Here is a 16870-nt window from a genome sequence, read left to right as displayed (position 1 = left end):
GAAGTTTGCTAGTGCTTCTTGGGGGGGGGGGGGGGGGTTAAACTAAATTTGCAGGTGGCGGGGATCCAGAATGTGAGACAGGATAGCGAGATGAAGAATAAAGGACAGGTGGGGACTACACGGTTCCGGAATATTAAGTGAATAGTAGAGAAAGGTGAGGCGGAATAAGTGTTAAGGAGGACACATGTACAGAGGGATGGTCTAACGGAACATGGAGTTAAATGTGCAGAAAGAATAAGTAAATTTAGGAAGGACAACAAAATTCTAGGGGCGTATAGCCCGATGGGAGTTCGGGGAGCTGGGTTAAACACAATAGGCAGCGATTCAAACTGAGAGAGGAGAAATGGGGTAAAAATTCTATATCTGAATGCATAAAGTGTCAGAAATAAGGCGGATGAGCTTGAAGCCCAGGTGCGAATGGGTAACTATGATGTTGTTGGAATAACGGAGACATGACTGCAGGGAGATCAGACCTGGGAAATGAATGTACAAGGGTATACGTGCTGTCGTAGGGACAGAAATGTGGGCGGAGGGGGTGGGGTGGCCCTGTTGGTGAGGAATGAGATTCAGTCCTTTGCAAGGGGGGACATAGAATGAGGAGAAGTGGAGACTGTGTGGATAGAACTGAGGAAAAGTAAGGGCAAAAGGACCCTAATGGGTGTTGTCTACAGTCCACCAAACAGTAGCATGGATATTGGGTGCAAGTTGAATAGGGAGTTAACATTGGCATGTGGCAAAGGTAATGTCGCAGTAGTTATGGGGGATTTCAAGATGCAGGTGAACTGGTAGAATCAGGTTGGTGCTGAACCCCAGGATAGGGAGTTTGTACAGTGCCTATAGGATGCATTCTTGGAACAGCTTGTACGAGAGCCGACCAGGGACAAGGCTATTCTGGATTTAGTGTTATGTAATGAACAGGATTTGAGAAGCGATCTTGAAGTAAAGGAGCCATGAGGAGGTAGTGACCATAATATAAGTTTTTAATTTGAGAACGATAAGGGCAGCTTGCAAGTGTCTGTGTTGCAGTTGAACAAAGAAGACTATGGAGACATGAGGGAGGAGCTGGCCAAAGTTAACTGCACGGATATCCTAGCAGAAAAGACAGTGGAGCAGCAATGGCAGGTATTCTTGGGAATAATGCACAAGGTGCAAAATCAGTTCATCCCCCGGAGAAGGAAAGATTCAAAGGGGGGAAAGGGGCCACAGTGCTTGACAATGGACGTCAGAGATTGCATAGCATTAAAAAAGGAAGTATGACAGAGCTAAGGTGAGTGGGAGGACAGATGATTGGGACCTTTTTAATGAACAACAGAACTTAACTAAAAAGGCAATACGGGGAGAAAAAATGAGGTACGAACACAAGCTAGCCATGAATATAAAGGAGGATAGCAAAAGCTTTTTTAGGTATGTGAAGAGAAAGAAGATAGTTATGAACAATGTTGGGCCCTTGAAGAATGAATTGGGTGAAATTGTTATGGGAAACAGAGAAATAGTAGATGAATTTAATAAGTACTTTAGATCTGTCTTCACTAAGGAAGACACAAGCAATCTCCCAGATGTATGGATGGGCCAAGGACATAGAGTAACTGAGGAAATGAAACAGATTGACATTAGGAAGGTAACGGTGATGAGTAGACTGATGGGACTGAAGGCTGACAAATCCCCAGGTCCAGATGGTCTGCATCCTAGGGTACTAAAGGAGGTGGCCCTGGAAATTGCGGATGCATTTGTAATCATTTTCCATTGTTCCTTAGATTCAGGATCAGTTCCTGAGCATTGGAGAATGGCTAATGTTATCCCACTTTTTAAGAAAGGAGGGAGGGAGAAATAATCACACATCTCTATTGTCTGATATTCCGGTGTTCATGTGTTCTGCTGCTGTCTTCCATGTTGAAGACTAACGCAAAATAACATTGACTTGATCTGCTATTTTTTGTTCAGCTTTGCTCCCTCTCCAGCATCATTTTACAGTTGTCTGGTATCCACTTTACCTCTCTTGTACGTTTTGTGAGGAATATCTGAAAAAAGGGATTTCTGGTTTCCTCTTTCATGTTACTGCCTAGATTACCCTGATATTATATCATCGTCTCTGTTCTCACTGCTCTGTTTTCTTTGCATTCCGCATTGAGATGGGGGAGAGCGTCATGACGCGGCAGGGCCAGAACCAGAGGCGTGGAATGACCTGGGATTCAGGAGGTTGAAGTACGAGGGCAGACTGAAAATGTCAGGGTGTGGGGGCTGGAGGACAGGACAGGTAAGTTCAGATCACAGCACTGCGGGGTTTACTTGTCTCTGCGCTGGTCTGCAATAAACGGGCTCCTGAATCGGCTACAGTGATGCCTGGTTCGGTGGCTTTTAACTCACTATCGAGAACTTCAGTTCAATATGTTATGTGCTGACTTTTGTTGTCTACAAGATCTGTTTCTTTTTTCTGCACATCGGGTGTTTGACGGTCTTCTTTCTTTAATAAGTTCTATGTGATTTCTTTGTTTTGTGGCTGCCGGTATGGAGACGAGTCTCAAGGTTGTATGCAGTATATATACATTGATAATAAGTGTACTTTGAACTTCTGAACGTCGATACTGTCGAGTTATAAAAGCTTTCCATTCCTCGAGCTTTCTACAAATAGTTGCTATATTCTATGCCCCTTCTTTTGTTTTGCCTCATCCTCCCTTTAAAATACTTCTTCTTCGGGTTGTATCTATCCTGCGCCTTCTGAATTTCTTGCAGAAGGCGTAGCATTGACGCAGAGGTACAGCGGTACCTAAAGGTGTTGAGACAGGTAAATAGAATGAAGGCATCCAGTGGGATACCTGTCGATATTAGGAAAGTACTGAACAGAACTCTTGGAAGGACTTCTTAAAACATGAATTGTTTGAAAAGCTTGAAAAGTGTAAACTTCTGGTGTCATGTTTAATTGCTCTGGAGATTCATCAGAATGTATGGGGTGGGCTGAGGTAAAAGGAGAGACCGCATTGGTGGGAACAATGTTCTCCTGGAGCATCCAACGTTGAGAGGTGATCTTAAAGAAGACAAGGAACAGGAGGTGCATCGATAATATAAATGTAGACCGCCTTTTCAAGCACAAGGGGACTCAAGGGGATAGATTTTACGTAAGAGAAGAAAGACTAAAAGGGTCATTTTATCCACAGACAATGATGGGGATGTGGAAGGAGCGACTATAGAAAGTGGTATGGTTGAGTTCAGCTAGAGGGTTTAAAGGATATCTTTACAGGCTAATGGATAGTACCTGATCGCAGGGTTATGGGCTAGACGCAGGCAAATGGAGCGAATTCAAGTGGGCATGGACCATCTGGAAGGAACCACACTTTCTGTTCATTGGTACTCTGTGATTCCAGACAGAGGCCTGAATAACAAGGAGAGTTTTAAGAAGAGTGTGAGGTTTAGAGGGGATCTGAGGAATAATTGCCTCATAAGGTTACCATCAGGAACATAATGACGGAGGACATGTTGCAGGCAGGTATGTAAAAACCATCTCTTTGAACATTTGAATCACCAAAGCAGAGAAGGCAATAGACCAAACGCTGAATTGGAGAAGGCAGATAACTGGGATATAATAATGAGCTGAAATCCCTGTTTCACTACTTATATGCCGGTTTCTTAGCTCTTACACAGGCCTTTTAATCATAGTTAAAGTCTGTAAAGTTTTATGAGCTTTTTTTTCATTTCGACGCCTTGTGCAGGTGCCGGTGGGCAAGTTATACACGGGTTTCTGAGATAGAGATTGGGATCCCGCAAGACAGTATTTCTTATTTCTTATTATAATTAATACTATTTTCTCTAAGATAGGTACAGGGGTGGGGAAATCACTACTTAGATGATGGAGTTTTATGGATTGGAGTTAGAAATGTCAATTTAACTGTATATAGGATGCCATTAGCAATTAATCAGTTGGCTAATCGATGGGACTTAAGCTCTCAGTGGCAAAAAAATAAAGTCGAGTGTTTTATAAACAGGATTAATAGAAGACGTGTCAGTGGTGAGAAGTGGCAGGTGGATGCACAATGAGCTGACATGGAAGCACCGTATCAGTAAACTAATTGATAAATATAAAGGAGCAATAAATATTCTCGGTGTCTCTGTGGATATTCTTCGGGTGCGACATGAAAATCTCTGCTGACCATTTACATTTGTTTCATTAGATCATGTCTTGATTCTGTGGTACATGGATCAGCTTCATCTCCAACTTTCAAATGTTTGGCTGTGATACAAGCACAGGCTTTAAGATTCTGTTGTGGTGCAGTAAGGCCGTCTCCTGTTTCAGGTTTACTGATTGATTTTGCGGAGATTGACTTTAATGTCAATGTACTGGATTAATTTGAAGGAGCAAATAAATGATCATCCTGTTGGAGGTGTGTCGGAGGACAGTTGGGAACATCACAAGAAGAGTGTTATAGTTTTGTGTGCTTGGGTTCTTCTTACACTGGGAATGTGGGTTCGTTGAATTATGCAATATGTTCCACTGTGGCATTCCCGGTAACCCCAACTTGTTTGTTTTTTAATGCCTTTATTGATTTTGGGGCACCCGATTTAATAAAGTCTCAGGATTTTGTTATGCCTGAGAATCTGTTAGTTCATTGGTATATTAAGGAAATTTATTGTGATATGTTAACCATTTTACAGAAGGATCAAAATATAATTTAACTGGACTGTTGGTGTGGCTGTTTTTGTGCCCAGATTACAGGTAACGATAAAGAAACAAGATTGACCGATTTCTGGAGAACAACATTCTCGATGTCCACAGGGAACAGGGAGAACCCAAAGGGTTCGATGGCGTGGTCCGGTGTCTCCTCCATCAACCAGGGATCCACAAAGCACAAAACGTTACTTTATTTTGTTTCCCGCAGGTGAGAGATTCTGGCTGTCAGTTCACACAGCTTGTTCTAATCACGCTGGGAATATGGGTTTGTTGGATTATGCAATGTGTCCCACTGTCGCGTTCTTGGTAACCCCACATACTTTTTCTCAAACTTTTAGTTTATTTTAGGTTACACAACTTAATGAGGGCTCAGGATACTGTTCTGCTTGACAATCTTAGTTCGGCAGTATATTGTGGAAAATTATTATGATATGTTAAACATTGCTGCAGAAGAATCAAAAGATAACTTAACCGGGATGATGGTGTGGCCGTTTTTTGTTCATGAATTACAAGTAACGATAAAGAAACAATTTACCAACCATTTATCAGTATATATAGTAGAATTTGTTTCCATCATTTGAGGCTTTTGTTCATGTAAGTTGCCATTTGTTCAGATGCCTGTTCGGTTTTGATGAGTCTTAAAACAGGTAGTTCTTGCAGTAGGACAGATTTACTGTTGGAATCTAATCAAACATTATTTCAGACGCAGAGTATTGGTTTATATTTCCACTTTTTATGGGTCCCTGCACACTGCGGATCAGTAACAAAAGCTGTTAAAATTCCAAATAGCACATCAGAAATTGAGGGGTTGTTGGATTAATAATTAAATCAAGATTGGTGGGATAAAGGGCATCAATGGAGACACCTTTACAGAATACATACTTGTTTATGGAAGTTTGTGGATGACACAAGAAGGTAAGGAATTACATTGACACGCCTTAGAATTTGACACACTATGCTTAATTACTGTATGCCTTTGTTCGTGTTGGGAAGCATCATTCTGGGTATGTAGATCTCATTTTAAAAATGTCAATAATTTTAATTTAACTCACTCTATCGTGTTTTGTTACGTACAATCTATAGGACTTTTCGGGGGGTAACTTAGGTTTCATTTGAAAAAGGAAGCAGTGAGGGTTTTCTGTCCCAATTCTCTACACCACACTCCAGTCCAGTTCGTGTCCGGAATGCAGCTTTAAATTGGAGTGTCCGCCGTTGTTTATACAAACCCCGCCCTCGTTCTCCACGTCAGCCAATTATTCAAAGAGAAGGCGGAGACTGGTGATTGACAATGGATTAGCCAACCAGCATCCGGCTAGACCGTCGTCATCAAAGTGGTCCTGACGAAGGGTCTCGCACTGAAATGTTGCTTCCCGACTTGCTGAGTTCCTCCATCTTGTTTGTACGTGTCGACTAGATCTCCGCCACTTTCTGGCAACGTCGGGCTGCGAGTTCGGTGGGCGGGAACGGGAATTGATGGGCATATCTGCAGACCAATGGTCGAGCGGTATTCACGAGTAATTCTGTGACTGCCATTTGACAGATCCAATGAGATACCGAGTTTCCAGGCTGGTGTTCTGCCGCGTCCCACACACACACACTCGTATCCTCCCGCAACTGCCGGTCGGTGGGACAATCCGCCCGGGAATAAACATAGAAACCTCCGGCACAAAACAGGAGGTTGCTGTGCCGAACATGTCCTCACCTTGGAAACACCTGGGAGATGAGGCGGTGAATGTGAGGAGCTGGAGCCCGGACCGGAGACACTGCGGCCGCCTCTGCCGTGTGCTCAGGACGCGGCTTTATTAATGAACTGAAGCCCCGAGGTGACCGGATATTTCACCGGCTCATCACCTGATAACGTCTGACCGGCGCAATGCCCACGGTGAGAGATTGTGATTACATTAATGAGTTAATATTTAGACCATATGTGGTCTGTCCGAACAAAGGTGACTGATCAATTGAATATGCTGCCACTGTAAATCTGCTTTGAGACTCTTCACAGCTCCAAATTAACAGACTCTCCCACATGCACATTAGATGCACCCAGAGCAAGAATCATTCATTTCAACCGGTTCTCAAAATATCTGCCTCCAACTTGAAAAAAAATGGCAAGAACAGAGGTCGAAGTTAAGGTTGCATTTATTATTAAACAATATGCCAATGAAACAACCTCGAGATTCAAAACACATCAAAATCCAACGGGATTCCCATATCTGCAAATCTGTGTGCACTGCCACATCTGTGCACTTCCGCAAACCCCAACTCAGGGTCCGTCCCCCCCCCCCCAATCAGTGTGCATCGACAAATCCATGCTGATCCCAAACCTGCCGGCACCCCGAAATCCACGCACATACACATATCTGTGCGCACCCGAAAATCGCTGACTTCCCACATGCACATTAGATGATCATAGAGCAAGAATGATTTCAAACACTTCTCAAAACAGCTGCCTCCACCTCAAACCTAATGGCAAGAACAAAGTTGAAATTTCAAAGTGCATTTGTTCTTGAAGTTTCTATAACTGATAAGGCCTTAAGATTCATTACACCCCTAAATCGAAGGATTCCCCAAATCCGTGTGCAACCCCAAATCCGCTGAGACACCCAAATCTGTGCACAGCCCTAAATACTCCCAAATCCCCGTACACCCTCAAATGCCCAGAGCAGTGTGCACCCCCAAATTCACCGACACTCCAAAATCCATATTCACCAACATGCCCTGAAACCTTCGTACATTTGCAAATCAAAGTGCAGACCCATGTCCATGTGAACCCCCAAACCCGCTGACATCCCCACAAGCACACCAGATTATCCCAGAGCAAGAATCATTTCAAACAGTTCACAAAATAGCTGCCTCCATCTTAAAACGTTGAAAATGCAAACTGCATTCATTTTTAAAGTATTTCTGTATGTCTGAATCTCTGTGTGTTCATATGTGTCCGTCTATGTGTCTGTCTGTCTCTTTGTGCGTCTGTGTGTGTTTGTGTCAGAGACCAGTTCGCAGACGGCGCTCGGTCTTTGTCGTGACGGCGTAGCTACTGAGAACACACGGCTATCCCATCTACTCCACTTTCCCTCCCACCCCCCCCCCGCCTATTTTGTAGCACACAAAAAGGGAACAAACTGGCCTCTCCCGGAAACCACACCCCTTCGTCTTCTGAGAGAACATTGCTGCTTTCCAAACAATGAAGAATTACACAACATCTATAATTCACTGTGTAAGTCAACCGTCATCACAGTGCGGGGTGGGGGATGTGGGGACGGGGGGGGGGTGGTGAGGAAACAGGCGACAGAAAAGGGGGAGGGGAGTGTGGAGGAAAGAGATTGAGGCTATATATATTTAGTCTCTCTCTCTCTCTCCTCCACACTCCCCTCCCCCGCCTCTTCTGTAGCACACAAAAAGGGAACAAACTGGCCTCTCCCGGAAACCACACCCCTTCGTCTTCTGAGAGAACATTGCTGCTTTCCAAACAATGAAGAATTACACAACATCTATAATTCACTGTGTAAGTCAACCGTCATCACAGTGCGGGGTGGGGGATGTGGGGACGGTGGGGGGGGGTGGTGAGGAAACAGGCGACAGAAAAGGGGGAAGATTACGGAGGAATGTGTGGAGGAAAGAGTGGGGCAGTGTGGATGAGAATGGATGAAGAGAGGAGGACAGGGAGAAAGAGATTGAGGCTATATATATTTAGTCTCTCCCTCTCTCCTCCACACTCCCCTCCCCCGCCTCTTCTGTAGCACACGAAAAGGGAACAAACTGGCCTCTCCCGGAAACCACACCCCTTCGTCTTCTGAGAGAACATTGCTGCTTTCCAAACAACGAAGAATTACACAACATTTATAATTCACTGTGCGAGTCAACCGTCATCACAGTGCGGGTTGGTGGATGTGCGGATGGGTGTGTGGCGGGGAAACGGGTGACAGAAAAGGGGGAAGATTACGGAGGAATGTGTGGAGGAAACAGTGGGGCAGTGTGGCTGAGAATGGATGAAGAGAGGAGGACAGGGAGAAAGAGATTGAGGCTATATATATTTAGTCTCTCCCTCTCTCCTCCACACTCCCCTCCCCCGCCTCTTCTGTAGCACACAAAAAGGGAACAAACTGGCCTCTCCCGGAAACCACACCCCTTCGTCTTCTGAGAAAACATTGTCACTGTCCAAACAACGAAGAATTGCACAACATCAGACAATTCACTGTGCGAGTCAATCGTCATCACAGTGCGGGGTGGGGGACGTGGGGACGGGTGGGTGCTCGGGAAAACGAGCTGCAGTAAAGGAGGAATTGGGGTGAGGGTGAGAGGTAGGGGAAGCGTTCGGTAGAAAGGGTGAAAGAGATTATAAGGGGAGAAGAAGGGGAGTGAGTGAATGAGTGGGTAGGGTAGGGAGGAATGTGCTGAGAACAAGGGTGTGTCAGTGGGGAAGGGAACAGATGAAGAGAGGAGAGAGAGAGTGTGTGTGGAAGAGAAGGAAATAGGTGAGGTGGGAGGAGGAAGAGAGAATGAGGGAGTGGGAGACAAGAGATGGAGAGAAAGAGACAGTGAGGAAATGGGGAAGCAGAGGTGGCAAAAGTGGGAAGGGGTGAAAATGGGGGCAGGAAAGTGGGGAGAGTTTGAGCCAAAGAGGAGGAAAAAGATATTTTACAACTTTACAATCCCTGGCTCTGATTGCCACACTTTGACCATGGATGTCCAGTATCAATTTACTTTTGTCCCCAGCAGGAAATCCTGAAAGCACATCGTTTGCTTCCCGACAACAGCCCCCACCAATTCCCTTTCATCGACACTTTAAATGGAGTCAGAGAGCACTTTTACAAACAAACAAACACTTTTTCCCACTTAGTCCGTACCGAATTATTATTTTGCCGAGTCCCATAACCGCAGCTGGACCATCGCACTCAATACCCCTGATCCAAACTTTTCTACAATGAAATCCATAACTTCTACTGGCAGCTGTTCCTCATCCTCACCACCCTCTGAGTTAAGGAGATCCCACTCAGGTTCCTCTTAAATATTTCACCTTTCACCCTTAAACTGCAACTTCCAGTTCCCATCTCACCCAACCTCAGAGGAAAAATCCTGCCTCCATTTACCCTGTGAACAACACTCATAACGTTATATAAATCTGCAAAATCCCCCTTCATTTTCCAAAACTAAAGGCAATAAAGTCCTTACCTTTTACTAAAGCTCAAGTCCTCAAGTCCCAGCAAACGTATTGTAAATTTCTCTGCACTCTTTGTATTTTGTTGATAATTTTCCTTCAGGCCGGTAACAAAAACTACACACAATACTCCAGATTAGGCCTGACCAACGTCTTATACAACTTCAACATAACATCTCATCTCCTGTAGTCAGTACTTTGATTTATGAAGTCCAATGTGCCAAAAGCTCTCATTTCGACTCTATCTACCTGTGACGCCACTTTCAAGTCATTATGTATCTGTGTTCCCAGATCCCTCTCTTCTACCGACTCCTCAGGACCCGACTGCTCACTGTGTCTTCATGCACCCGAAATCAATGCACACCGCAAATCCAGTCCTTTGAATATGAAACAATGTTTGATGAGTTTCCAGCAGTAAATCTGACCTACTGCGAGAATGACCTGTTTTAAGACTCTTGAAAACCGAAAGGGAATCTGAACAAATTACAACTTTGCATGGAAAAAATTCCTCACCCACTGTAAGCACGAATTGATGACAAGCGATTCTGTTGTAAATCCTGATAAATAGCTTGTAGGTCGTTTCTTTATCGTTACCAATAATTCACGCATAAGACAGCAACATCTACAATCCCAGTGAAATTATATTTTGATCCTCTGGAAAATGGTTAAACTTTGGCAATAATTTCCTTAATGTACACTGAACCAACAAATTCTCAGACTTCATTAAATCGTGTATTCTATAATCAAATAAAGGCATTGACAGAAACAAGGTGGGGTTACCAAGAACACGACAGTGGGATGTTTTGCATAACCCAACAAGCACATATTTCAAGCATGATAAGAACCCAGGCAACGAAAACTAAAAACAAACTAACCTGTCAAGCCAAACGACAAAATAATCCTGCACAGGAATAAAACTTAAAATGTGCAGGTTTCCTGAACAGATATAACATCGGAAGAATCTGACAAACCAGAAATAAACTGCTGAAAGTGTTGACCATGTAAAATCAGGCTTCTTGCATTTCACTTCAATATTTCAATCCCATTACATATCTTCACAAGTAGACTGGGATGCAGAAACCCCCACAACTCAGAGCTTCATTTACAGCTTCCCACAGAACACCAGTTACACCAAGATACCTTTCTGCAGCTTTCACAACAATTTTAATTTCCTCAGTAGGGTGAGATGCCTTAGCAGTACAATTCACCACATTAGTCATAAACATCACAAACTTCATTTTATCAAGCAGTGAGGTGTCTTTCATGAGAGAACTGTGATGACGACATATATCCACTGACGTCACAGTCTGTTCTCTGAGTGGGATCACTTTATCCAGTTTACCTGCTCTGCTTGCTGTACTTGCCCTTGAACAGGCCCTTCTGCTCACTGTGTTGTTCTGAACCAATTGACCTGGTCACTTAACGCAAATCTTTTTTAAACATTCTGAGTCAAGTTTTTAACATCATTGTCTTTTCTAATTGTTTTTTTTCCCAACAGCAGCTATGCAGAGAAAAGACAAAATTACACTAAATCGCAAAATACCTCAATACTGCAAAAAGTTCCAATGAGGATGTGTTCCCCCTTTCTCCTGAAGTGCATGCCCACTGGCATTGGACATTTCCTCCTTAGAGAAAAAATCCCGGCTGCCCACTCTGTCTGTGCCTCTCACATTCCTGTAAACGTCTGTCAGACCTCCCTCAGCCTCTGCCACTCCGGAGAAAATTCCCCGAGATTGTCCGGTCTCACTTTATCCAGGCAGCATCCTGTTAAGCCTCTCCCTCTCACCATCCAAAACCTCCGCATTATTCCTGTCTTCAAATGCAATTCTCCAGATGTGGATAAACTAGAGATTTATACAACTGCAACATAACTGCCTGACAATGGAACCACTATCTGGGAGTTATGATCTCGGATTCCAAGATCCCCCTGTAGATCAACACAGTCCAATCTCGCCCCATGAATATAACAGCAACGAGATAATGCTGAGGCTTTATAAGACTCTAGTCAGGCCACACTTGCAGTATTGTCAACAGTGTTGGGCCCCACATCTCAGACATGATGTGTTGGACAGAGTCCAGAGGAAGTTCAGAAAGATGATTAAGGGAATGAAGGGGTTAAAATATGAGGAGCACTTGGCAGCTTTGACCCTGTGCTCACTGGAACTCAGAAAAATGCGGGGCATCTCATTGAAACCTACCGAATGTTGAAAGGACTGGATAAGGTGGATGTGGAGAAGGTATTTCCTGTGGTGGGGCACAGCCACAAAGTTAAGGGGCCACCTTTTCAAACAGAGGTAAGCAGCTTATTTTTTTAATTAGCCAAGAGTATTGGATCTGTGGAATGCTCTGCCACAGACTGCGGTGGAGACCGAGTGTGTGGGTATATTCAAGGTGGAAGTTGATCGTTTCCTGATTGGTCAGGGGATCAAAGGATATGGCGGGAGGTCAAATATCTGGAATTGAGTGCGATCTGGGATCAGTCATGATGGAAAGGTGGCTGACTCAATGGGCTGAATGGCCTAACTCTGTTCCTATGCCTTATGGACTTATGAACAGAAGCCCCCTCAATCATGATGAATCTCCTCTGCACTCTTCCAGCACAAAACAACCTTTGTACGGAGTGCTAAGCGGAACTGAATGCAACTTTTCAAGAACGTTATCATGTCAGGCAGCATCTGTTGAGGGGATTAGAGTCGATGGTTGGGACAGAACCCGTCACTTACGGCACTAACACAGGCCTTTCGGCCCAACCTTTTCATGCTGTCCTCCTGTCCATTTAAACTAATCCCTCTGCCTGTCTTTGACACAGAACACAGAAATCTACAGCACATTACAGGCTCTTCAGCCCACAATGTTGTACCGACCATGTAACCTACTCTAGAGGCTGCCTAGGATTTCCCGATCATATAGCCCTCTGTGTTTCTAACCTCCATGACGCTATCTAAGAGTCTATTAAAATATCCTGTTGTATCCACCTCCACCATCGCTGCCGGCAGTGCATTCCACGCACCCACCACTCTGTGTGTAAGAAACTTACCCCTGACATTCCCTCAGTACCGACTTCTAAGCAGCTAAAACTACGTCCCCACGTGTTAGGCACTTCAAGCCTTGGAAAATGCCTCTGGCTATCCACATGGTCAAAGCCTCTCATCATCTTATACACCTATATTAGGTCACCTCTCATCCTCCGTCGCTCCAAGGAGGAAAGGCTAAGTTCACTCAATCTATTCTCATAAGGCATGCTCTCCAATCCAAGAGCAACATCCTTGTAAATCTACTCTACACTCTCTATAGTACCCACATCCTTCCTTTAGTGAGGCCACCAGAACTGAACACAGGACTCCCAAGTGGGGTCCAACTAACCCCATAGCCCTGCCGTGTTGGGGTACAATTACTTATGTACAGGTTTGGAGAAATATAGCTTCAACATCACCTCACAGCTCTTGAACTCAATCCCACGGTTGATGAAGGGCATCACACCAGACCCCTTCCTAACAACACTGCCAACCTCCACAGCAGCTTTGAGTGTCGCATGGACATGGACCCCAAGATCTCTCTGACCGTCCACACTGCCAAGAGTCTTACCATTAATATTATATTCTTTGTTCAAATTTGACCTGCAGAAATGAACCTCTTTATCTGTGTTGAACTCCATCTGCGCTTCCCAGTTCTGCATCCAAGGCAAGGAAATAGATTGCTGAGCCTCTGGCGAAGATCATTATGTCCTCATTGTCCACGGAAATTGTACCGGAGTATTGGAGGGAGGCGAATGTTGTCCCCTTGTTCAAAAAGGGTAGTAGGGATAGTCCCGATAATTATAGACCATTGAGCCTTACATCTGTGGTGGGAAAGCTGTTGGAAAAGATTCAGAAAGATAGGATTTATTGGCATTTAAAGAATCATGGTCTGATCAGTGACAGTCAGCATGGCTTTCTGAAGGACAGATCGTGTCTAAAAAGCCTGATGGAGTTCTTTTAAGAGGTGACCAGGCATATAGATGAGGGTAGTGCAGTGGATGTGATCTACATGGATTTTAGTAATGCATTTGATTAAGTTACACACGGTAGGCTTATTCATAAAGTCAGGAGGAATGGGAACCAGGGATGTTTGACCAGGTGGATTCAGAATTGGCTTGCCTGCAGAAAGCAGAGAGTTCTGGTGGAGGGAGTACATTTGGATTGGAGGGTTGTGACTAGTGGTATCCCACAAGGGTCAGTTCTGGGACCCCTACTTTTTGTGATTTTTATTAACGACCTGGTTGTGGGGGTAGAAGAATGGATTGGCAAGTTTGCAGAAGACACAAAGATTGGTGGTGTTGTGGATAATGAAGAGGATTGTCAAAGATTGCTGAGAGACATTGATAGGATGCAGGAGTGGGCTGAGAATTGGCAGATGGAGCTCGACCCAGAGAAGTGTGAGGTGGTACACTTGGGAAGGACAAACTCCAAGGCAGAGTACAAAGTAAATGGCAGGATACTTCGCAGTGCAGCGGAGCAGAGGGATCTGGGGCTACATGTACACAGATCCCTGAAAGTTGCCTCACAGGTAGACAGAGTAGTTAAGAAATCTTATGCGTTGTTAGCTTTCATAACTCGAGGGATAGAGTTTACGAGTTGCGATGTAATGATGCAGCTCTATAAAACTCTGGTTGGGCCACAGGGAGTACTCTGTCCAGTTCTGGTCACCTCACTATAAGAAGGATGTGGAAGCACTGGAAAGGGTACAGAGGAGACTTACCAGAATGCTGCTTGGTTTAGAGAGTATGGATTATGATCAGAGATTAAGGGAGCTAGGGCTTTACTCTCTGGAGAGAAGGGGGATGAGAGGAGAAATGATAGAGGTATAGTTGATATTAAGGGGAATAGATAGAGTGGACAGCCAGCGCCTCTTCCCCAGGGCACCACTGCTCAATACAAGAGGACATGGCTTTCAGGTAAGGGGAGGAAATTCAAGGAGGATATGAGAGCATGATTTTATACTCAGAGAGTGGTTGGTGCGTGGAATGCACTGCCCGAGTCACTGGTGGAGGCAGATACACTGGTGAAGTTTAAGAGACTACTAGACAGATATATGGAGGAATTTAAGATTAGGGAGGCAGAGTTTAAGGGTCGGCACAACATTGTGGGCCGAAGGGCCTGTACTGTGCTGTATTATTCTGTTTTCTATCTATTTCTCGCTGGAATCTCTCTTTTAGTTTAATTGTTTATTGAAGGCACGACGCAGTACAGAAAACGTAATGCATTACATTTTCCTCCATTTTGCTTTGATACCTTACCCCAAAACACCACCACAACGTCATCAGTGGGAGTTGTGGTCATTGTCCTCGCTCGCTCCCTGTCAAAGCATGTTTCGTCAGCCACCACCGACGTCACCGAAACAGACCCACCGAGGCGCGAAGGAGAATCACACCCGTCCTTGTGGGCGCCGAGGCCGGCGACACCGACAGAAGCGACTCGCTGATCTCCGGCATGGCGATGGAGCGGAAGAGGAGGGGCTGGTCATGGGCCGATTTCCTTCAGCCTATCGCAGCTCAAACTTAATACTAACCCCTGCTGTCATTGGCTGCAGTGCCTGTCGCTCAAGTGGGAACTCAGAGGGTGATTAGTTTATGTGAACGTCAGTCAGCCTTCCAGTCTTTATGAGTTTGGATTTGGATTTATAACGGGACAGGAAGCAAATTGGGAGAAATGTGAGTTTTTATGTGATGGTGCATCAGTCTCCGAGCGACATTATCAACAATAAAAGGGCAAAGGCCGTGGTGAGGAAGTAGGTGATTTACTGGAGGTTATATGGAGATAATATTGGAAGGGATATCAAACTTGGAATTGTTTGGGATATGATTTAGAAAATGGGGGGATTTGTGGGGATCATAATATTCCAGTGTTGATTATTGAGGGCAAAATGATTGTTACTGAAACAGGGAAGGTTGTGTTACTGGCTGGGTCATTTGCTGAGATTCATAATCAGGATAATTTAAGTGAAGAAATTAAACAATGTAGGGATATGTTTTTCAGTGAATACTCTGATGTGCTGGAAGTCAGCTGCAGCAATGATAGTATCACTGATGGAGAGATTTCTTTGTATGAATTTAAGAAGTGTATTAATAATGCAGGTCTGCTGTCTCCAGGAAAGAGTGATATTTGAAATTGTAATTGTATATAATTTGCATTTGTAAAATATTAAATATTTGAATTGTGCATCTACGTTCCTCATGGAAAATGGAAATAGTAGTGCCTGAAAACCTGGTAGATCCCCATTTGATCCTTCTAGTTAAGGGCCTATATCGTAAAAGTCTCATTTATGTAACCTTATGGAATGTATAGTAATCAAGCGCTTGAGTTATATTTTGGAAAGAGTGGTGATAAAGTGTTTTATTGGAGTGGATTTTGGAAGTGTGAAATGACATTAGATTCAATTTTAGGTTTGGAAGATGATATTCGGAAAGCACAATTAAATAAAGATGTTGTAATAGCAATATTTCTTGAGACTGAAAAGGGAAATGATATGGAAGAAAGGTCTTTTGATTAAATTAGGAGTAAGGGGGACATTGTATAATTTTTCTGAGTTTTTGTTTTGTATAGACTGTCCAAGTAACGGTTGGCATGTTTGTGTCTATGAGATAGAGAATGGAATCCCACAAGGCAGTATTTGTAGCCCTTCATTATTTAATATTATGATTAATGATATTTTCTCTGAGATGGGAAAATGGGATTCCCTGGGTAAATCACAATATACAGATGACTTAGCTTTATGGATTAGAGGTATTAACTGCAATTTACAATTAATAGATCAAACAGTGGGCAGATTGATGAGGATTGCAAGCTTTCAGTCGTTAAAACACCCTACGTGGTTTACAAACAGCATTAATAGACTTGCGCTTGATTTTAACTTATAGGATTAATGTCTCGAGGAAGTGTCAGTGGTAAGATTTCTCAGTATGTGGATGGATAATAAGCTGACGGGGAAGCACCCATCAGTAAAATAATTGATAAATGTAAAGGAGCTTTAAATCCCCTCAGATATCTATGTGGGTATTCTTGGGTGCAGAACGA

At 43.9% G+C, this 16870-nt stretch overlaps 2 long non-coding RNA genes across 2 annotated transcripts; one reads left to right on the top strand and one right to left on the bottom strand.

Annotated features, from left to right (window-relative positions):
- Positions 1-3098: 3098 nt before the first annotated feature.
- LOC132387521 (uncharacterized) lies at positions 3099-10073 on the top strand. Its single transcript, XR_009509918.1, has 4 exons — positions 3099-6542; positions 7764-7877; positions 8052-8165; positions 8745-10073. It is a non-coding gene; the product is annotated as an uncharacterized LOC132387521 (long non-coding RNA).
- Positions 10074-11423: 1350 nt separating this feature from the next.
- Positions 11424-15983, bottom strand: LOC132387519 (uncharacterized). The gene is made up of 3 exons (XR_009509917.1): positions 15094-15983; positions 12996-13670; positions 11424-12962 (listed from the first exon to the last, which is right to left on the bottom strand). It is a non-coding gene; the product is annotated as an uncharacterized LOC132387519 (long non-coding RNA).
- Between the last annotated feature and the right edge of the window lie 887 nt (positions 15984-16870).

The sequence above is a fragment of the Hypanus sabinus genome, unplaced genomic scaffold (assembly GCF_030144855.1).
Source record: "Hypanus sabinus isolate sHypSab1 unplaced genomic scaffold, sHypSab1.hap1 scaffold_1934, whole genome shotgun sequence".
Taxonomy (NCBI): Eukaryota; Metazoa; Chordata; class Chondrichthyes; order Myliobatiformes; family Dasyatidae; genus Hypanus; species Hypanus sabinus.
Note: the sequence above shows the minus strand (reverse complement) of the source record. Positions and strands in the feature narration are given on the sequence as shown.